Source organism: Culex quinquefasciatus, chromosome 2 (assembly GCF_015732765.1).
Source record: "Culex quinquefasciatus strain JHB chromosome 2, VPISU_Cqui_1.0_pri_paternal, whole genome shotgun sequence".
In the NCBI taxonomy this organism is placed as follows: Eukaryota; Metazoa; Arthropoda; class Insecta; order Diptera; family Culicidae; genus Culex; species Culex quinquefasciatus.
In genome coordinates, this window is record NC_051862.1 from 140426709 (window position 1) to 140450176 (window position 23468).

At 35.4% G+C, this 23468-nt stretch overlaps 1 protein-coding gene across 1 annotated transcript in view; it reads left to right on the forward strand.

Annotated features, from left to right (window-relative positions):
* Positions 1-694: 694 nt before the first annotated feature.
* LOC6031781 overlaps positions 695-23468 on the forward strand; it is an 85145-nt gene continuing 62371 nt past the window's right edge. Inside the window, exon 1 of the mRNA XM_038257062.1 lies at positions 695-750. The gene's annotated coding sequence lies outside the window, so the exon portion shown is untranslated. The remainder of the gene's footprint in view (positions 751-23468) is intronic.

The following is a 23468-nucleotide window of genomic DNA, read 5'->3' on the forward strand; positions in this document are numbered from 1 at the left end:
AAGTTACCGATTTATGAATACTTAAGTACCATTTTTGTATGGACAGCTGCCAAAATTGTATGGAGGCTTGTATGAGTGCACTAATGACACAAAATAGCTTCTTTGGTCATAGGGAAGGCCTCCACAAAGTATGATCCAAATAAAAAAAATACATATAAAATCCATTTCCGGTTTTGATAGAGAATTGCTCAATTGCAAAAAAATTAAGTTAAGGTTAAATTATACCTAAAAATAGGTGATTAAACCATCAATTTCTTCAACTTAACAAAATTTCTCTGTTGCTACTGTGTAGATGTGCAGAGTGCTTTAAAAGTATGCGAAGTTTAACTTATTTTTCAATTTATTTAAGAATGTGAACACAACCACTCACCGCCCTTAAACAGCTGCTCGGGGTGGCAATTGTGAAAATATGTTGCTGCCGGCCTACCGAGGCTTCGCGCCTTACGCAATCGAGAAAGTTTTATAGCTTTTTGCCTGGAGTGGAGCAGAGTTTTTATATCCGCCCCCTCACAGTTTCAGGGGAAACCTTTTGCCGACATAATTCAGCTAATTGTAGTCCATTTCAACAACATGCTAGCCTAAGGGACGATATTTATGGGTCTCAATTATTGTGAGTTGATTTATTCCACGCTATCCAACGTAGTTAATATTCAGAACAAATTTATGATTTGACAAACTCACTTAAATTTGTTTTATATGTTTTCTTTACAGGATTGAAAAGCTTCCATTGGACAAATCTTCGACTGTAAAGTAAGTATTTTTGTTTTCACTACTGTAGAAATGCTGAGCTTCTGCTCATCCTTTCACTTTACATTTTGCAAAGAAAACCCATATTTCTCATCCAAATACCTGGAACATTGTAGTGGTCTTAAGTGGATGCGAAGCCACAAATTGCACCAAATATAGCCATTGGCCGTCTGTCGGTTTGGGAAAAGCAGATCCGACTTCCCAGATAATCCAAAGCTCTGAAAAGGTGCAAATGGATTCTGTCCCGGTCGACGCCGCAACCCATTTTATCCTGCTTTGGAGTCCTGCGTATCGCTTGAATAAATCATGACCGGAGTGGTTTGCGTTTGACTTTTCTTTGCATTTATTTATATTATTTTGCTGCATGGAAATTTCTAACGGCGTTTCATTTGAGAAGCCTGTTGGTTCATTGAAAGTATTTGGAGCGATGCAAAAATGATGGGTACAGATGTAAAACGATTATTTCTTGCCTCAAGTTGACAAATCAATTTTGAAACTCATAAAATGAGCTATCCTAATTAAGTAAGATTTACAATTCAAACGAGCTAAATAGAATCTCGCAAAAAAAAGCTCAAATTCTTGAAGGATGGCAAATAAAATTCCAAAAAGTTGAACGCCATAAATTCTAGTTTTTTTTTTTGTAACGCTAAACCAGTAACTCCAAGGCATTTTCCAGTTTTACATGGCCTGTCGTCCACAAACTCTAAACCACAGCAGCTTTCGTGGTTCCCTCGCAGCAATGCAATGCATTAAATCCAGAGCTCAAACATGCATACAAGAACACACACACACAAACAGTTCACACCCCCTATCGTACAAAGAGGGAGGAAGCCATAATTTTGCACCGCTTTAGGACGGACCTTTGTTTAAGGGCTTAACAGAGCCGAGTCGAATTGCACACACCCAAACAGCCCGAAAGGCGGAAGCACACCCAATCGAGCCATTTCCGGCCCATTTCGAGGTCGGATCCCAAATCTCTTCTGTTGGCCCATCACAAAATGAAAAGTCAACCGAGAAAAACAATGCAACGGGCCCGTGGACGAAACTGGTGACAACCTTCCGGTTCCGAAAGCCGTTGTGGTCCTGGTGACCGAACACGGATGGCCGCGGAGAGCGGGCAAGAGAAGGAGAAAAAAAGTGTTAAATTTTCATTAACCATTTTTGCATTTCCCACTTTGACTACCAAATGTGCAGCTCGTGCCTGTTTGGGTTGTGGGTTGAAACTTGCATGTTGGGATGTGCAATTTACAATACGTGACGATCATGAAAAAGATATCATTTGGATTGAACATTTTTAAATCGAATGTGCCACAAACAATGTTTTACAAATATTTGCATTTTCAATGTTTCAATTTTGAGTCATGACTAGTCACATGACTTTTATTTTTCTGCTTGTATGAATTTATCTGACCGTGCGCTATATTCACAATACAAAGGTCGCCAGTTAGAATCTCCGGGTGGAGGAAATCATATTATTTATATAAATAAAGATATTCGGTGCCCTCTCTCCGTTCCAACGAGTACAAAAGTATTCAGATTTGGAAACCCTGTTCCAAGTTGAAATCACGAGAGAAATAATTATCAACGTTGATTCAGTCGGATCTCTCTGAGCTTAATGTAAACAACGTTTGAATTTACCATGTGACTTTTTGTTGAATAGGTCATTGAAAGACCTTTCCAGCAAGTCTGAAAATTTGAAAATCTGGCAAACCTGTCTGAAGCTATGATCACTTCGGTAATATTTACAAAATTTACAAAATTTAGAATATTTAAAAGAATTACAAAATTTACAAAATCTACAAAATTTCCAAATCTCACAAAATTTACTAAATTGACAAAGCTTTTCACTAACAATCCCCCATCTGTTACCTATTTCGAAGATAATTTTGTAACATTTTTTCCTTCAGTACATTTACTCGATTCTTTAGGCACCCACAAACTCTGTTTCCAACTTTGAATTAATCATATGTCTAAAGAGAGGACTCTCTTTGCATATTTGCTTAAGATATTAACTTCACACAGGTAATGCTCAAACAAGGAAATAAATGAATTGAAATGAAACAAATTTAAAAAATTAACAAAATAATCTGCTCGAAAAATTTTCGTTTCAAAAGAACTTCTTAGACCCACCTTCACACATATCGACAAATAGCCTACTTTTCTGTATCAAAAATAACAGAATCGAATAGCAACACTTTTCAAAATAAATGCTGAAAAGTTTTACTTTTCAGCACTCAAATGGGTGCTGAAAAGTTGAATTTTTTAGCACTTGTTTTGAAAAGTAACACTTTTCAAATTTTTTTCGATTTAAACGATTTATTGACAAAATACATGAAAAATTTGACATAAAATTTCACTCAGTGTGTGTTTCTTGAAATTGCAAAAAATGTTGTATGGAACTCGTTGCAAAACTTGATTTTTTCAGCACTCTTCGTATTTATCCAACTCGGTGAACCTCGTTGGATAAATTGCAACTTGTTGCATAAACTACTAGTTCTCATCTATCCGGATGTTTGATAAATGACCAGAAGTTGATTAAAAAACTTTCATGTTACACCATGTTACAGGTACTTGAAATACATTTCCAACGAGTTTACAAGTTTGAAGAACTGGCAACCCAGTCTAAAGTTATCACAAAATTTGAAAAATCTGGCAAACATGTTTTAAGTTATGACTACTTAAGTAACATTTATACTTTTCTGTTTAAAAAATGGATCGCACCTATTTGCTTGTAAACAATACAATTTCCGGGTCCATCATCTGACCTACACCCAAAGGAAAAACATATCTCAAAATTTGCAACAGTGGATTTGCTGTCACATTTTATAACATTTTTTGCAGCAAGCCCGTAGATCATTTTTGCCCGCGTGTAAACATGTCAGCGATCTGCAGTTCTTACCAACACATATAATGCAACACTCCAAAGAGAAGAATATATTAGTGCTCTTTCACTTTCATTTCATCAAGCGACCATGGCGTGGTGGTAGCGTGTCGGATCAATAATCAAGAAGTTGGTGGTTGAATTCTCGTTCTGTCAAGGATTTTTTTGTGAAATACAACAAAAAAGCCGTCGGTAATGTCGATAATTGTCGGTAACGGGCAAAAATGTCATACCCCTATATCGCAAAAAATGCATGAGGACAGTTTTCATGCAGATTCTGATATTCTTTCATGCCGCCATGCATCACAATCATGCGACCGCCGTTTGGGTGTATCGTTAGATAGTTAATGGAGGGACATTTACATCGAGTTTAAAAAATCAAAAAACTGGCAACCCATAAGTACTTTTTTGAAGCCGAATCTATAGATTGGTACCGTAATCTGGGGTGAATCGGGACTACAGTCTGAATAAGGACAGCAGTTTTTAGAGCACTTAAAGCTTTTAAATTTGGAAATGGATGTACACATCTTGTTGGCCAGAGTCTGTTCTAACCAACCCTCTGGCACCACTGTAAATAGCTAGAACTTTTGACAGTCACCAAAACCTCGAAGAGCCCACGTAGTAGTATTGATGTTGTCTGTTTGTTTACACCAAATCTTCAAGAAACATCACTTTTTGTGTGTTCAAATCTGTTACGAAAAAATATGAAAAATGTTGCTTCCGATTGACCGGTAAGATTTGCCGGGTAGTACTAGACCGGGGACTGGCCAAGTCCCGCTGTTAATCCTTCCGAACAACTCGCTGCAATCTCCGGCAGGGAGTAACCGACCAAGTGCAGAAACATCCGTGATTCCAGTGATTGTGGCGGAGCTGGTCTTTCCGAGCATCCTTCGATATCCTTCTTCGAGAACTGGCCCACTCCCGCTGTCGACTTGCACAGGGAATCGAAGGAATCGCGTGCTTGTGTAGAATCCGACCTTTTGTGGACTCACAAGAAGTTCATCGCGAAGTGGTCCGAACAAATCTGAGCTTTGAACTTGCAAAACCGTCTTCATCGCCACTTCGTGGGGCATTTATCCATAGTCTCTGGCGGATAGGGTCCTTCGGGAACTTGTGTTTGGAAATCCCTCCGTTGCCTTTATTTTTTCATGAAAATCATTTCAACATTATGAAATTATGCATTTTTTACCACGCGGTTTGTTTATTTTCAAATTTTGACAGCAAATGCGTTCTTCATCTTTTTTGTTGTCTTCATGTTCGCGTCGAACATTCAGGTTTCATAAACATGGCCGTCGTGACAGAGGGCTGGTTCTAACCAAAACCAACCAGAAAAATCAAAATATTGTGCTCTAACATGGTTAAAACTGCTGTCCCAATTCGCCCCATGTGTCCCGATTGACCCCAGTTTACGGTAATCGGCACCTTCATAACGATCACAAAATTTCGTAGATCTGGCAACCATGTCTCAAGTGTTGACCACTTAAATTCTTCCTTTAATTTGCAAAAAAAAAAATACATTTTGGGCGCCCTGGACCTCCTGAGGGCGATAAATCGATTTCAAGAAGGCGTAGCACAAATCGGCAACTTGGCAAATTTGCAAAATGCAATGACCCTGCTGGCACCGCTAAATTGATAAACATTCCAACTCCCAACCTCTTAAAAAACTTTTAATGGTAACATCAACCCGCTTATTCTCAGGCTCAAACAAACGGGATATTTTTTTTTAATGAATTGTAAGGAAATATAGATCCTAGAATTTAGCAGAACTCAATTTAACCAAATTTGTAATCGGAAAAAAAATCCGCGGATCCATATGGTTCATCCAGTGCCGAGATATCATAGCATCTGTAGTTGAACTTCGTGTTTTCTGAAAAAAAATCGTCTCAGGCTTGCTCAAATCATGAAATACCTTGGTTAAACATTCAGTAATGAGAAAGAGACCAATCAACTGTTTATAAAATATCTATTTTACTCTGTTAATTATGAAACTGTTTTTTTTAAATGTCCGTGACGTGACCGTGACAGAAGAGCGGTTTAAACTCACTCTTCACTTAAAATTTGGAAACGACATAATTTTACAGAGTTTGACCCAAGCTCGTTTGGATGGATTTTTGTAAATTATGGCCGTTTAAAATACGCCATGTAGATGACTATGTTTGTGGATCGATGCAATGGTTATTTTGTTAACGTAATTCGACATCAAGGAAAATACTCGTATGCTTGACAGGTTAAACACTCGCTCCTAACTCCATCCAATTTACTAATTGTCACTATGAAAACAACTTATTTTGGAGAACTGTTTATAGAAGCTTAGTTGCTCACTTCTTATTGTACTATTTATCATCCGATTTCAGTTGCAAATGAGCTGTAATTGAACGTCAAAGTGCTGATATGGCATCAAGGTGTTAAACTCTTAAGTGTTTAAACTTTCAATTTCTGCAGCTCAAAACATTTGAAATCCATCAAATTAACCATTCTTTTTCCCTCCACAATTGCTCGCTCAGCTAAAGCTCACGATGCAAAGCAGCTCATCCGCAATTCATGACAGTGTGCCGGGCGCGCTAATTGAGATGCGATGTTCAACGCCGACCGTCCGAAGCATCCCTGGCTCAATCAAAGAGTGACAGCGATTTTTTTGTGTATCTCATCTCACACTTTTGTCACACTTTTTCCCGAACAAGCTTCAATCCACAATCGCGGCCACGGTTGTGGGAAATACGAGGAAAAAAACGTTTTAAAACCTCCACTGGTGTTGCCATCACTGGCATTTAGTAAAAAAATAAATAAATTGAGTATTTACTTGAAGGGTTTTAAATTTTATCTAAATATTTTTTTCCCGAAAAACTTTCATCCTTCCAGAGCTCAAACTGCATTAAATTTATTAAGCTTAAAAGTTCTGAATTTTTAATCATCAAAAAAATCCTTTGATTTATTTTACATTTTGAAACAGTTTTAATTTTGTGTAAATTGCACGAAATAATGTTTTCAATGAAAATGTTTGACAATATTGCCCTGCAACTGGCAACCGCAGTGCGATGCAAATCGCCAAACAAAAACTGTCCCCCGGCACCCGACTCTGGTGGTCCGCGAGGGTCCCCGGGTTAGATCGGAACAATAAAAGCGAAAATATGAACCGGCATAAAAAAAATCCCATCGCGCTCGAGTGGAAAGGTCGGTGGCGCGCGGGACCACTTTCGAGCATCAGCATAAATCTAAATTTGAATTTAAAATGAAAATTAAGTGAATAAATATAATAAAGCAGCGGAGGAAAATTTAATAAAGCGCGCGCCAAGCGACAAACCGTTTTGCCCTGGCTGGGCTGCGTCAACTGGGACCAAGAAGAAAAAAAAGTTTGTTTGCGATGCAAAAACACACACACACACACACACACACACAAATCAACGAACAAAAAAACAAAATTTGCAGAAAGGATTTGCGCAATTTCGAGCGCAGTGACGCGATGTGAAGTTTGGTTTTTTTTCTTCGTTTCTCATATTTCTGCAGCACCGTCAGCAATAGTTAAATATTTTACGCAAATGTTTTCCATTCAATCCCATTAGCGGTTCATATCTTCGTGCCCTGCAGCGCTGCTTGCTGTCGATCGAGTCATCCATTTTTTTGTTGGATCTATGGGATCTGCTCTGTTTAAATCGCTTTAAAGGAACACCCGTGTAGAGTATCGGGCCGGCATTTACAAAGCGGATTCAGTGACAGTTTATTAATCAACTAAATGTTAACATGTTAAGGTTAATGTTAACATTCCATAGGTTGTCTTCCTAAGGTGTCTGTCTTGATAAGGTCCAGTTTGTGACGATACACTACCTTCCCTTTACTAAGCAATCGAATCCAGAAGAGAAAAGATCACCAGTTGTATTGTTCCGAGCCAGGATTTGAATCTTGATCTACCGCTTACGAGGCGGAAGCGTTACCACTGCACAGTGGTCCGAAACCGAAATCTAGCGTGACAAAATTGATACCGGCCACACGTTAAGATTTGGAGCTTTGGTGTCTTCGGGAAAAATGATCAGGGTCAATAGGGGCATCTTTTGGTATGGTGGACTTTAGGGTGGTCCAAATTTTAGGGTGGTTCAGAATTTTTATTTTGGCGGGATGACGAGATAGCGCTTTGGTGTCTTCAGAAAAGTTGTAGAGAACACCATTCTGAGCAACTTTGTTGAAGAGCACAAAGCTCTATCTTCAAACGAGAAGTTTCTAGAGCCATTTTTGTAATTTAGGTTAAAGTGTTTATGCAAAAATGAGTTTTTTGAATTTATCAACTCAGGCTTGTGTCGTAGCGAGTCGGTGTCTTCTAGACATTTGTAGAGCTTATCAAAACACACATTTATCTTCCAAGAGAGCAAAAATCGGACCTTTAAAACGAAAGTTATAGCCAAAATACTAATCTAATCTAATCTAATCAGACCCTAGCGCAGCCAATCTTTCGAAGGGATCCTGGAGAGTGCCTTAGGTTAGATGACGCCTAGCACTCTTCTTGTCATTTATTAACATTTGCAGTGCGCCATTGCATTAGCATGCATTGAAACATCACAAGCGTTAAAGCGGCCAGGCCTACTGCGTAAAGCCGTATCGCAGAGATGATTCGTAATTGGGTTGAGTTTGAGCACTGAGTGTTCGAACAACAACACAATTCTGAATCGACAGGGGAGGAAGAAGCGTGGGGACACACCACCATACGCTCCGAGATTTTGGTTGTATTCGTTGGGAGCACCATGCTAAGAAGGTTTGGTACTCCGGGACCCTCTGGGATGGGACATTGTATTTCCACGAATGCCCTGGACACTATTTGCCGTGGTTATAGCGCCACAACTCGCTCTAACGAAAGTTATAGCCAAAATGCGACGAAAAAGACGCCATTTTGGATTGTAAATAACTCGAAAAGGTGGTGGAGTTTGACCTCGCTCTTAGAAGCATCTGAAAGTACACATTTTTGAGTACATTTGCTGAAAATATCTCGGGGGTATTTTTTGTTTAACTTATTTAATCTCAATTTGAAAATGAGCATTTTTTTATCGTTTTTTGCCCATAACTTTTTATAGAATTGATCAAAATTCATTTTTCAAGAATATAAATGTTCATTTTGACTAGCTCTCCAATTGTTTACAAGGGCTCAAAAATGTACAAAATGATCTAGTGGTTGTAAAAGAAGAAACAAGTTTAGGCTGAAATATTTCAGGAATCAACAAAATAATTAAATTTATTCCTGAAATATTTCAACCAAAACTTGTTTCTTCTTTTACAACCACTAGATCATTTTGTACATTTTTTAGCCCTTCTAGACAATTGTAGAGCTTGTCAAAATGAACATTTTTATTCTTGAAAAATGAATTTTGGTCAATTCTATCAAAAGTTATGGGCAAAAAACGATTAAAAAATGCTCATTTTCAAATTGAGATTAAATAAGTTAAACAAAAAAGACCCCCGAGATATTTTCAGCAAATGTATTCTAAAATGTGTACTTTCAGATGCTTCTAAGAGCGAGGTCAAACTCCACCACCCTTTCGAGTTATTCACAATTCAAAATAGCGTCTTTTTCGTCGTATTTTGGCTATAACTTTCGTTTTAAAGGTCCGATTTTTGCTCTCTTGGAAGATAAATGTGTGTTTTGATAAGCTCTACAAATGTCTAGAAGACACCAACTCGCTACGACACAAGCCTGAGTTGATAAATTCAAAAAACTCATTTTTTCATAAACACTTCAACCTAAATTACAAAAATGGCTCTAGAAACTTCCCGTTTGAAGATAGAGCTTTGTGCTCTTCAACAAAGTTGCTCAGAATGGTGTTCTCTACAACTTTTCTGAAGACACCAAAGCGCTATCTCGTCATCCCGCCAAAATAAAAATTCTGAACCACACTAAAATTTGGACCACCCTAATGTACAACATACCAAAAGATGCCCCTATTGACCTTGATCATTTGTCCCCAAGACACCATAGCTCTAAATCTGTGTGGCCGGTATCAATTTTGTGACGCTAGATTTCGGTTTCGGACCACTGTGCACTGGGCTACGTGGCTCGGTACTGTGAAACATATGAATAACGTTTTCTGAAAACTGCAAATAGACGACTTTTTTAAAATTTTAACGGTGCACATCAACCAAGGATTTTGTACCGAGATTTCTGTTACTCAAAATATAGTATTTTGATAACTACGGTAACTTTTGATGTTATTTTGTATTCATCCCCCAAAATACTGTATACAAAATGATTTACAGCAAACTTTGACTATTTTTACAGTCAGATTTTTGCAGTTTATTAGTTGTTCCATGCAAGCTTTCACACAATTTTGCAGGCTGGTATGTACTATAAAATAGGTACCTTAAACCAGAATGACATTTATAAAATACAAGCTAATCCCGACAAACTTCGTTTTGTTTTTTTTTGCGTTTCTTGACGTTTTTAGCATGTTTGCTTATTCAGCCTCCTTTATTATACGCGACGGTTACCATACAATCTGCAGATTTCCCGGAATCGGTTCCAGAGTGACGAAAGTTGTCAATTTTTGGCGTTAGAACCTTCCTTGGACTTATACGAGCCAAACTCAACAAATAGCACCTTGATCCAACGCTCCATATTGAACTGATATGCACAGAAAAAAATCCGATGGTAAAATCGCATGCAAAAGCATGCACATCACCTTCGTCAAAATAAACACTTAATAACACACTGCATGTACATTTTTTGCAAACACAAAAAAAAAGTTGCAACCGACGGGATTCAAACCCAGCACCAACAGTAAGGACTGGCGCCTTAGCCCACTCGGCCATCATAAGGATAAACGCATATATCAGCTTGACATTTCGGTCAAGTAGGTTTCCCATACTGATGGGCTACATATTTCAGGGTGTAAAGTCACATAAAATTGCATGAAATAATGCAATATTTATTTTACACCCAGGCCAATCCACGCAGCTGGATTACTACTTTTTAAGCTGTGTACGTTCGAACAAAACCGTCGATTTTTTATATATAAAAGAAGAAAAAGATATATTTTCAACAGACTTAAAGATATAGTTGCATCGCAAGTTGCTATGGGACCATCCATAAACCACGTGGACACTTTAGGGGGAGGGGGGGGGGGGTATGGCGATTGTCCACGATCCATACAAAAAAGTTTATTTTTGTATGGACAATTGTCCACGAAAGGGGGGGGGGGTAACAGAATCCCAAAAAGTGTCCACGTGGTTTATGGATGGTCCCTATTTGATAATTCAGAAAGACTTAAGTAATTTATTTTAAAATGAAAAGATAAATAAAAAAAATCCAAATAATTTTTAAATTTTTAAATTAATTTTGCCTTCCTCACTGAGGTAAGGCTATAATCTATAAAAAATATCTTTTTAGAAGAACTTCGATACCTATACAGGCATGCCTCGGTTTAGCACCGCATATGGGGGATGCTAAACCGAGGCGTGCATAACCGAGGCACAGAGCTTATGGGATTCTGGCTGTATGGGAGACATTGGCTATAATCGTATGAAAAATCATGCAAACATAAAAGTATTATAGTGTTTTGGAATCGGGATGATGTCAGCTATCCATTAAAATTATAATTTCATGAATTCAATTTCAATTTCAATTTTTATTTTATTAGTGGTACTAATCGGTCTACAAGTTGTGGTATTTAAATACATTAAATAGAGATATGGGATTCCTTTCAGCTATACCTAGATACATGATAATCGATCGATGTTTTAAACTTTGAAAAGGGGTTGACAGGAGCAGGAAAAAACTATCAAAAAACCTACTGTAATTGTAAAATTTCATGAAAATTTTCACAAAAATACGTATTTTTCCTGTATTTTTAAAATTTACTTTTTTTCTCTAAAGGAACCAAAAATATATTGTTATTGCTATATGGGTATCAAATGATCAGGATTTTTTCATACATTTTGATTGTAATAACAAGATTTTTTTTTTTTTTAATATTCAACATCTTCACAAAACTACGTATTTTTGACAATATGGGTATCAAACGATCAGGATTTTTTCATACATTTCGAATGCAATAATTTTTTTAAATACTCAAAATTTTCACAAAACTACGTATTTTCGAAAAAAAACAATCCAAATTTCTGTTATTACAATTGGGATCGTTTGGATCGGGATTTTTTCATAAATTTCGAATGTAATAAAAACATTTTTTAAAAACACTTGAAATTTTCACAAAAATACGTATTTTCGAAAAAATACTCAACATATCAGTTTTTACAATATGGGTGTAAAACCATCAGGATTTGTTCATACATTTCGATTGTAATAACAACATTTTTTGAAAATACTCAAAATTTTCACAAAACTACGAATTTTTGAAAAAAATACTCAGAATTTCAGTTTCAACAATATGGGTATCAAACGATCGGGATTTTTTCATGCATTTGTTAGTAGCTTTGTGGAAATTTTGAGTGTTTTAAAAAAATGTTGTTATTACATTCGAAATGCATGAAAAATTCCCGATACCCACATTGTAAAAACTGAAATCATGAGTAATTTTTCGAAAATACGTAGTTTTTTTTAATGAGTATTTCCAAAAAAAGTTTTATTGCATTTGAAATGTATCAAAAAATCCCGATCGTTTTATACCCAAATTGTAAAAACAAAAATTTGGAGTATTTTTTTCGAAAATTCGTAGTTTTGTGAAAATTTTCAGTATTTTTGAAAATGTTGTTATTACATTCGAAATGTATAAAAAAAAATCTGACCATTTCAAAAAACTGAAATTTTGAGTATTTTTTCGAAAATACGTAGTTTTGTGAAAATTTTCAGTTTTTTCAAACTATGTCAAAATGTATGAAAAAATCCCGATCGTTTGATACCCATATTGTAAAAACAGAAATTTTGAGTTTTTTTCGAAAATTCGTAGTTTTATGAAATTTTTAAGTGTTATCAAAAAATGTTGTTAAGCTGGTACAAATATTTTTAAAAGTTTTGTCAACCCCCTTCAAAATTTGCCCGAAAAATCAGGGGGCAAAAAAATATTTTTACAATAAACTTCAAAATTTCAATGAAAATTCAAGTGCAACCAGCTGAAATCAAATTAAAATACATTCTTCTGCATTAAAAAATCATTTTTAGCATGTTTGGGTTTATTAAAAAATCTTAAGATTTTTTGAAAATTTTCGATGCAAAATTTTTTTTTTCGATACAATTTTTGTTTTTGTCAGATCTTAGATTTTTTGAAAACTAATGTTTGCAAAACAACTGAACTAGTGTAAAATGCATTTTAAAACACTTTTTTCATTTAAATGTGAAGACTATGGCTTGTTATATAAATTTTTATATTTTTTTGCCCCCCCCCTTGACCTCGGCCAAGGCCGAGGGACAAAAACTTTTTTAAATATTTGCATCGGCCTTATTACATTCGAAATGTATGAAAAAATCCTGATCGTTTGATACCCATATTGTAAAAACTGAAATTTTGAGTATTTTTTCGAGAAACATAACATTTTCAAAATATAGGAAAAATACGTATTTTTGTGAAGTTTTTTATGAAATTATAATTTTAATGAATAGCTGACATCATCCCGATTCTAAAACAATATAATTTTTTTATGTTTGCATGATTTTTCATACGTTTAAAGCCAATGTCTCCCATATAGCCAAATACCGAGGCGTGCAAAACTGGGGCATGACTGTAAAATCGAAAACTGAACAAATGTCAAGCCTTCCAAAAAAGTGGGAACGGTAACTTCAACTCGCTGGTTCTCGGGCATCACTCACTCAATCAAGATGATTCTTTTTCCAGTGATTAGTTAGGATGTCTAGATGATTCTAGAACTTTGCAGAACTCATTTTGATCAAATCTGTAATGTCTGCCACCGAAAACATCGTTCCCACTTTTTTTAAACGACTGCCACAGCGCAATTTTTGGCGTTTTCTTCACACGCGAAAAAAAGTTGGAACGATGTTTTTGATCGCAAAAATTACAGATTTGATCAAATTGAGTTCTGCAAAGTCCTAAGATCATCTAGACATCTTGACAAATAGCTGAAAAAAACATCCTGATTGGGTGAGTTATGCCCGAGAACCAGCGAATTGATGTTACCGTTCCCACTTTTTTGGAGCCATGGGCGTTGGAATGTTAAAAGAAAATCTTTTGTCGTTCATCCTCTCTCGCGCACGATAAATCGGTAAAAGGAATCTCCAAAAATCATCTTCTTATCTTCTCGGTGGAACATCTTTTTCACTACTACTACACACACACACACTAACGTCACACGTCGAAAAATGACCTGTGACTTTTTGTAGATGTGCGATGTGGGTAAACAAAGCGAAATAAACAATTTTAAGAGGTGCTGACAAGGAAATTCACCAAAAACCCTCAAAAGATTGATTTTTTCGGAGAAGTTCGTTAGTGACTTTCTTTTTCGTAATCCGTCTCCTCTTTTTTTCGAGGGTGAAGAAAATTCACATGCGAAAATGATTTTTTTGCCATAGCATTTTCAAACGATAATTTCCAGTTTTAAAAACATGTATAATGTAAATGTTTGCCAATCTGGCGAACAATTTGCATGCTATTAAAATGTTTCACAATGAACCAAAACAATAGCTCAACCCACGACACCACCGTCTGAGAGCTCTCCAATCTTTGGTATCGCAATCACAAAGCCGACACGCGAAGCTGTTTGCTGGAGGTTTCATAATTTCCCACATGTAATACTTCGCCAGCTGATCTTGATTATTTTCCGTAGGGGGATGAGGAGGAAGATGTCGAGCATATCGTTAGCCGAAAAATAAACACGCACATTTTACCTGGCTTTTGTGTTGGCTTGCAAGCTGACATTTGGCCCATGAAATAAGATATCCGACAAACACAAACAAACAGATTTTCAGAATGGTTTTACCAACAACAGGTGGGTGTTGTGCTGGTTTAGTGCAAATGATAATCTTAATTGTTTAACTGTATAATTTCGCGTAAAACTAAAAGATTGCTTATTTTTACATTAAACGAAATAAGAATTATTAACAGATCGTCGCTTGTTTGCTGTGCTTGCTTGTGACACGTACTATCTTTTTACAGCAGACGTGTCACAAGATAGCACACAAGCGACGAGATAGTAAAATTCATTAAAAATTGCAATTTTAAATCCTCGCAAAATTTCTAACAAACCAAATGATTACAACCTCATCAACCTACTGAACGACTGCTTAAATACTCAAATATCAAACAAAAAACTACATGTGGGTGGATTTTTCCGCTGGGGGTTTGGATGGTTATGACGTGACTTTGTAAGCAGTCTCGTCGGTTCTCTTCTCGTTGAATCATAATCCGGTTGACGTTTTAGCAGTGCCATACTGTGGTAAAAAAATACTTTGATGATTTTTGGGTGCGTGAGCTCCGACTTATTTTCACGGGATAATTTTGTCTTTTAAATATTTTGCTGTTAAATAAAAAAACATGAAAAAATAAATTGAAAAACTTCTCAACTTCAAAACGAATTTCAAAATTTTACAGATTTACATGTTACTTAAGGGAAAACAGGGTAACATTTTTTTCAATTCAATTTGTGTTTTTATTAGAATTTAACAGTTCTGTTCCAAGATGTCACATTTGCGTTTCAAAGATTTGGAGAACCTTTCAACTGAGATTAATTCATAAGCCTTTGCACAGGGAGGGTACATATTTCTACGTTTACACCCACAGTTGGGCAGCGCCATCCGAGAGAATAAAGAACACGATCTGATAGTATAAAGGTACTGTAAACGGACACAGAGGATAAATCCCGAGATTGACGATAGCGTTATTCTCATGGGTTCATTTTCCAAACAGTTTTCAACAAAAAAAAAGTAACGATAACGAGACTCGAACCCAATACCTTTGGCATATCGAACCGTGACTTTGCCGTATTGGCCATCAAAGTACTATAACTATGAGGTGGTAATTTGGCAATATAAGCCACTCAATGGGATGAACTGTTTCAATGAACAAATGAATACAATTTCGTGGTGGTTCACCCGCGAGACGATTATCCTTCCATTTAATGTTGGTAGAGCTATTCCCTCGGCTTTCTACTTTGGGTGTAGATTTTGCAAGCTAGTGCTCTTTCAGGGAAAATAAATTTTGCGAAAAAAACCCTACGGGTTACATTTTTGTCAAAACAAAATGACAATGGTAGATGAATAGAAAAATCAAACTTAGCAAAAAGTGATCAAATTTGGATTTTACAGCGATAACTATGTTTGAATTCACATTATCTAGTTTAATATTTACAACACTATGGTATCAAGCTGTAATACTGTATACTTTACAGAATGTTGACTTATTGACATTTTATTGATTATCGGGTCATTTTTTAAACGTTTCTCACGATCTGTTTTGTGTAACACATCAAATATTGACCATAAACTAAACCAGCTAAGGTGCTGCTCTATTTTTCTTACACGAGCGACGAAACGGCTGTAATACTTCGCATGAATAGCTCTTTTATGGGATGTCAATGTCATCAAGCGATTGATTAAGGTGACAAGAAACGCATAATTTCTGTGTGTACGTGGTTCATGCCGTCAGCTGATAACGAACATGTTTGGAAGGGTAAAATGACCGATTTTCTTTTTTTTTTTCATTTTTTAGAACACTGTTCAAATTACCCTAGCAAAAAATATGATGTGAAATTATATTGCAAAACGCAAACTTTCACACGTGTTGCTTGTTAAAAGAGTGTGAAAAGTGTCTTCACCGTGAATGAGAAAGTTTTTCCATTCAGCTACACATATGTTTCACGATGTGTAACACACATGCCAACGGAAATTCTACCACAGGGATTTCAGTCAGAGAGCACACAAAAAAAATACGATCCTTTCCATATGCGAAAAAAATATGCGAAATATCCAGGGATAAAGAGGTACACCGATTCATGAGGAGTTTACCGCAGGATATTGAAAAATGATGGGAAAACTTTGGCTTGCGCCAGCGCCAGTCGTAATGAACAGCTCGTTCCAAGGATGTTGCTGCATTGTTGTTTGAAAGTTTGTTATTTTTTCCTGTTTCCCTTCCAGATTTTGCCTTCCGAAGTAATAAAAATAACGCAGATTGTTTTACAGGAAAATGAATGGGCAACGTAATGAAGCATTCTATATTGATGTTTTGCAGTACAACAATTTCCTGTTGAAAAAGTTTGCACAATGAAAGCACATGTTTCACGTTTTTTTAAAGGGCAAAATGTGCCCCGCATAGTCATGAACTATATAACTACTTTATGACAAATAGTTACTCAACTATTTATCAAATGGTCTCTACTATTCATTAAATTGTAACCCAACTATATATGTACGATATATCAAACCATTAATTCCATTCCCAAAATAGTTTTGGTCGATTTTACTATATGAGAAATTAGTTGTTAGGCAGAAAACTATATGAGGTTTTCATACATATGTAAATATTTTTATAAACTTGGATTTTACGTCAAATAGTCATTGCCCAAAAATTGACTATTCCCTATATAGTTTCTGAAAAACTACTTTACCGACACTACTTTGCCGACACTTTAAAAAAACCGCAAAAATGAACCCTACAATTGTTGTGATAACTACTTCGGATATAATCAAATTTGATTTTTAAGTTCTATCGATAGTTGGTGAATGTTTACCGCCATTATATGTGATGTTATTTACGTTGCTGCCGAACTGCTGCCGCCTTATCCGATTGATCTATATCTGTTGGTGGTTTTTCAGTGGTTTTGGTGACATGTTGTGTTAGAAGGAGCAAGCTCGGGGGCAAGTATTTTTCGATAAGTCCAAGTAGTCCAAACAATTGACTCATTTTATAGTGAACAGTAATAGTCCACCATGTAGTTCACATATTTTTGGTGTATGGTAAGAACAGCATGCCTACTTTTTCTGGAATAGTGAAAGTCAATTTCATGAGCCCTCGCAACATTTTTCTTCTTTTGGGGAGTTTTCTGATAATCTGAGGAGAAGTGGGGGTGTTGAAGGTTCTCTATCATCCAGAGGAATCGACTGTGATCAATTTACTTGATAAAAGTTGAAATTTTTGTACCAATCGTTTAACATATAGTTAGATTATATAACAAACTGTAATTGTACTCCATACTGTTGAAATATTGTTTGAACTATTTGGACTTATAGAAATTTTTAATTCAAAATAGTATGGTGTATAGTAATTTTACTTCATGTAAGTTGACAAATTATTTGGATTATACAAACTTATCGAAAAAAATGTGGCCGCCGCATTTATAGTAGGTTTTTAGTTCTTACAGGTTCTGACTATAAAAATCTAAAATCTGTGGAATTTTGCTATATTGTTCTCAATAAAGTTGATAAATTGTTTGAACTTTTTGGATTTGTACATTTTTTCGTTGAGTCACGTTGTCTAAACAATCCGAACTGTTTAGTGTAAGGTTATTGTACCCCAAATAGTTCAAAAATAGTTAGAATCATTAGATTTACTTCAAAAAAAACGTCATCATTTGACGATCAGTTTCGTTATGGTTTTGTATAGTGCCGTAACTATATGATAATGGTTAAGTATGTGGTAACTACATCTCTTTTAGTAGTAATATAGTTTGGACTATTCCCCCGATGGTTTTTGATTATGCGGGGCGTGTTACCATTATTGTGAGTGCAACGTATTTTTTTTTTTTTTCAAATATTTAATCATGCTTTTGTTTTGCTCTAAGTAGTTAGTATGTTTTATAACTCGTATTTTAGATTTTTTGCAAGGTTATTAACGATAAAATTATCGAGGCTCGTTATCGGGACGATATCAAAAATGTATCGTTATCGTTATTTCGATAATTCTATCAACGATAATCTTATCGGCGATAACTCATTATCAAAATCTTTCTCAAATCGATTAATTCAACCATATCATGTTTAATTTTTAATGCTTTCAATAACAATATCTTTTTTGAAAATGTAGTGAGTTTCAAAGTAAAATATGTTCTCAAAATTGTTCACAAAATACCGTATTTTTCGAAAGTACTCAAATTTGCATAGCTTGCAATATGGGTATCAAACAAAGCGAAATTTTGTCTTTTTTCACTTTATTAGAATTTTAGAAAAATACAAAAAAATCACAAATTACCGTATTTTTTTTGAAAATTCCAAAAAAATAAATATGCAACATGGGTATCAAACGAAGCGAAATTTGGTTTGCTTTTTCACATTAATTGAGTTTTTTTAAATTACAAAATTATCCGAAGGTTTCGGATAATCGAATCACGGAAAAAAAAATTCGTTGTCTAATTTTTGATTGTTGAGCATAGGTATGACCCCTAAACTACGCTAACTTTATTAAGAATTTTTAAATCCCGGATGGCGGCCATGACGGTGATGCAATATTGAAAAAATGCATTTTATTTATTTAAAGGCAATCAACAACTCAAATTTGACTAAAATTGGACGTAGAACTCAAATTGTATGTTAAAAACAAGAAAATGGAAGAATACGAAATTTTTTTTGTGGTTCGATTATCGGAAGTCCCATACAAACCTTCGGATAATCGAAACTTTGGATAACCGAGGCTTCGGATAATCGAATCTTGACTGTAATTTGTAAAAAATTTAGTATTTTCAAAAAAAACGACTCTAATAAATTTAAAAAGCATACGAAATTTCAATACGTTTGAATATTGAAAATTTGTGTATTTTCAAAAAATTACGGTATTTTGTGAAAATGTAAAAAACTTAAATAAATTGAAAAAAAAATCTGTTTTGTTTGATATCCGTACTGCAAATTATGCAAATTTCAGTATTAATTTTTATCTTTTGTCCCGGTTCCTAGAATTTGAAAAAAAACTATTAAAATAAATCGATTATCCGAAGATTCGATTATCCGAATTGATTTTTTTTCCAAAGCCTTCGTATAAGGGTAATTCTCCGCCAACTCACACAGAAGTTGCCCCGACCCCTCTTCTATTTGCGTGAAACTTTGTCCTATGGTGTAACTTTTGTACCTAATCATGAATCCGAGGTCCGTTTTTTGATATCTCGTGACGGAGGGGCGGTACCCAAGTAGCAAGAAAAACATCGCTCTTTATTTTGTTGTTCAACAATTGCTGCATAAGTGTTTTTATTCGTTAATTATTGAACAAATGTTAAAAAATTTGGTCAATTGTTCACATTTTGACCAAAAAACCATTGTTCAACATGGCTGTGTAACACAAATGCCAAATCTAGCAACGGATTATGAACAGTTCATTTTGAAGTTTATTCTGACCTCAATACAACATGCTTGTAGAACTCGAAAAGCAAAATGACATTTGCAGACATGATGTTTCATTTCAGTTTGCTAAACGTCATAACAAAGTAGATTTGACCTTTGGCTTCGGCTGGCATTTCTCGTAAACTAGTTGTTTATGTGAAGTTCGCGTTTTATTTTAAAAATCGAGCAAGAACATGTTGACGAAACAAGCACACATAGTTCTAAAAATAGAAACAGCTTATGTTCAAAAGAAGTTTTGGCAAACTGTTAGTAAACTTGGTAAAACCTAGATGCCCGTAGACTTCTTATTGACGTTTAGGCCTGCTCATCCAACATAACCCCTCGTGGAAAAAAGCAGACGCGCGCCCGGACTTGACATTTGGAGTGATCTTGAGTTCGATACTTGCCCTGAGCATTCTTCATCAAAAAGGAAAACTGAAAATGCAGCACCGGGAACCAGCAACAGTAGTGGAGTAGTAGTAGCAAGCGATGTTAATTAGCACTCAAACATAATTGAAAAAAAAAATCCCAAAGGCATAATTAAGAAATTGAATGATTTTTTATGGTTGATATTTTTTTATTACCCATCATTCATAAATGGCGTATCCCTGTCCAAACTAATAAATTACAAAAAACTGGTAGTTAAATATCGTAAAGCGACATTTTTCACAAATAAAGGATTAAATGAAGAAAAATAACTTTTGAGCGAACACCTTGAACATATTTTATGAAAAGCCTGTTAAACATTCTTGTCTGCCACGATATGTTCTTGAACGGTTATAAAAACGTTTGCCTAACTCCCTCCTGAATCTTAAAGGCAGAATGTTGCTAAACGGTTCTAACGACGTTATCCAACCCGGTTCAGAATCTTATAGTCAAGAGTTCTTATGACATGTTCAACAAACGTTCTCTATGCAAGTAGGGCGTGCGCTGGTAAAACTTAATTAAACCACGCACATTTCTAACGGGTTAAGAGATGTTCAACAACAAAAAAACGTGCGCTTTTTTCAGCGTTCAAGAGTTCTCTGGGACGTTGGGAAAACATAGTAAATGAGTTCAACAACAAGTTCGGAAATCTTTTGGTGAACAAAGTGTGCTACTTGGGTACGACCCCTTCCATTTTTGAACATGCGAAAAAAGAGGTGTTTTTCAATAAATTGCAGCCTGAAACGGTGATGAGATAGAAATTTGGTGTCAAAGGGACTTTTATGTAAAATTAGACGCCCGATTTGATGGCGTACTCAGAATTCCGAATAAACGTTTTTTTCATCGAAAAAAACACTAAAAAAGTTTTTAAAATTCTCCCATTTTCCGTTACTCGACTGTAAATAATTTTGGAACATGTTATTTTATGGGAAATTTAATGTACTTTTCGAATCTACATTGACCCAGAAGGGTCATTTTTCATTTAGAACAAAATTTTTCATTTTAAAATTTCGTGTTTTTTCTAACTTTGCAGGGTTATTTTTTAGAGTGTAACAATGTTCTACAAAGTTGTAGAGCAGACAATTACAAAAAAATTGATATATAGACATAAGGGGTTTGCTTATAAACATCACGAGTTATCGCGATTTTACGAAAAAAAAGTTTTGAAAAAATTGGTCGTCATCGATCATGGCCGTTCATAGTCACCCGCGACAGACACGGACGACGAAACGAAGAAAAACGCAAAAAGTAACTTTTTAAAAACTTTTTTTTCGTAAAATCGCGATAACTCGCGATGTTTATAAGCAAACCCCTTATGTCTACATATCAAATTTTTTGTAATTGTCTGCTCTACAACTTTGTAGATCATTGTTACACTCTAAAAAATAACCCTGCAAAGTTAGAAAAAACACGAAGTTTTAAAATGAAAAATTTTGCTCTAAATGAAAAAATGACCCTTCTGGGTCAATGTAGATTCGAAAAGTACATTAAATTTCCCATAAAATAATATGTTCCAAAAAATTTTACAGTCGAGTAACAGAAAATGGGAGAATTTTTAAAACTTTTTTAGTGTTTTTTTCGATGAAAAATACGTTTTTCCGGAATTCTGAGTACGCCATCAAATCGGGCGTCTAATTTTACACAAAAGTCCCTTTGACACAAAATGTCTATCTCATCACCATGAAAATGGTTTATTTGTTATATTTTAGTGTGTATAGATCTACAAAAAGCTCAGCTTTTTCAACATTTTCTTTGTTATTTTGTATTTTTTCAAAGAATGAACGAAATCCATTATTCATATAAATGTGTCGAAATGAGTGATTTTTTTTAATCTCAAAGTCTGACGACTCCAGACAGACATGTTATGTTTAGCCGTCCTTTGAGTAAACACAGAATACTATTTTGTGCAGCTTTAAACACTTCATTTAAAAATTTATAGCATAGAAATTGAATTAAATTTTAAACTCACGCCTCGGTCAAACACCTTGACTTCGTTCACTTAGCATTCTGTTTCCCTTTGGTACACGGGGCGAGTTTGTTCTCTCAACCGGAAGTTTATCAACATTCCTAAACTTTACCCTCGGCTGTTTGTTTGCTTCCCTGGGAGGGGCCCTGAACCTTTACTTGGACTTTTTGGGATCCTACTCGACTTTGCTGGTCCTGCTCAGGTTGGAAAACGAAACAAAATTCAACAAGACAAACGGAGAAGTTCACCCGCTAACAAAACAGGAAGATAACAAAATTAGCGCTTAAGTTGTACTCTTTAGAACACAAGTCTGGAAAATTTCAAAATTGTGGTATTACTTTTTAATATTAAAAAAAACAATTTAATTTTCTAAATCTTGTTATAAAATGGCCACAAGTCTTTACATTAAAATTGTATATTTTCATCTATTTAAAATATATATTTATTCAATATAATGTGCCTACTCAATTTGACTGTTAATTTATTTTTTTCATAAAATAGTTACTCTGTTTATAAACACTGTTACAATCAGCTCCCATTTCTCAATCCACTAGTCTTTGGTCCAGTTCAAAGCCAGCAATCCGATATCAAGTGGGAGTCAAGTTTTTCACGATACGGAAAAACCGTAGCCACAAGAAGGAAAGAAAGGAAGAAAGGAAGAAAGGAAAAAAAAAGGTCAAGTGTTGATTAGAAAAACACTCTTTCATTCGCAGTTTTCGTTTCGGATTTCCTCGACCCTGGAGAGCGAACGAGCTTTCCAACCTTCGATTCGGTCGCTTAATAGATCTTCATTTCGATGCGCGAGAAGTTGCCACGCTTTCATTTATTGCAAAGTTTTTGATTGAAAAGTTTGCGCTTCCGGTGAAAACTTGTGCGTGCGTGCCTGCGTGCTCGCTTGAAAGGTGATTTTTTCTCTGTTTTGAAGAGAGCTCATTTTCAATTCACATGGTGTGCAGCAAACACTTGGCGAGCATTTTTGGCTCTAGTTTGGCGAGAGGAAAAAAGCACGTGGCTGGTAAAAAAGACGTTGAACGTGATGAAGTTTTTTTAAGGATGTGCTTAAGCCTAAGTCTGAAATGTTCCATTCTAAAAATCTATGGTTCATTTACACTTTCGATAAATTTTGACACATGGTTCAAACTAATTTCTAAAATATCTGGCAAAGGATTATTTCTCAAGCTTTTTTTATTTTTTAGTACATTTATTTATTAAATCCAGCGATTCCACATCAAACCAGCAAGATCCAAATCAAAATTGTTCCAATT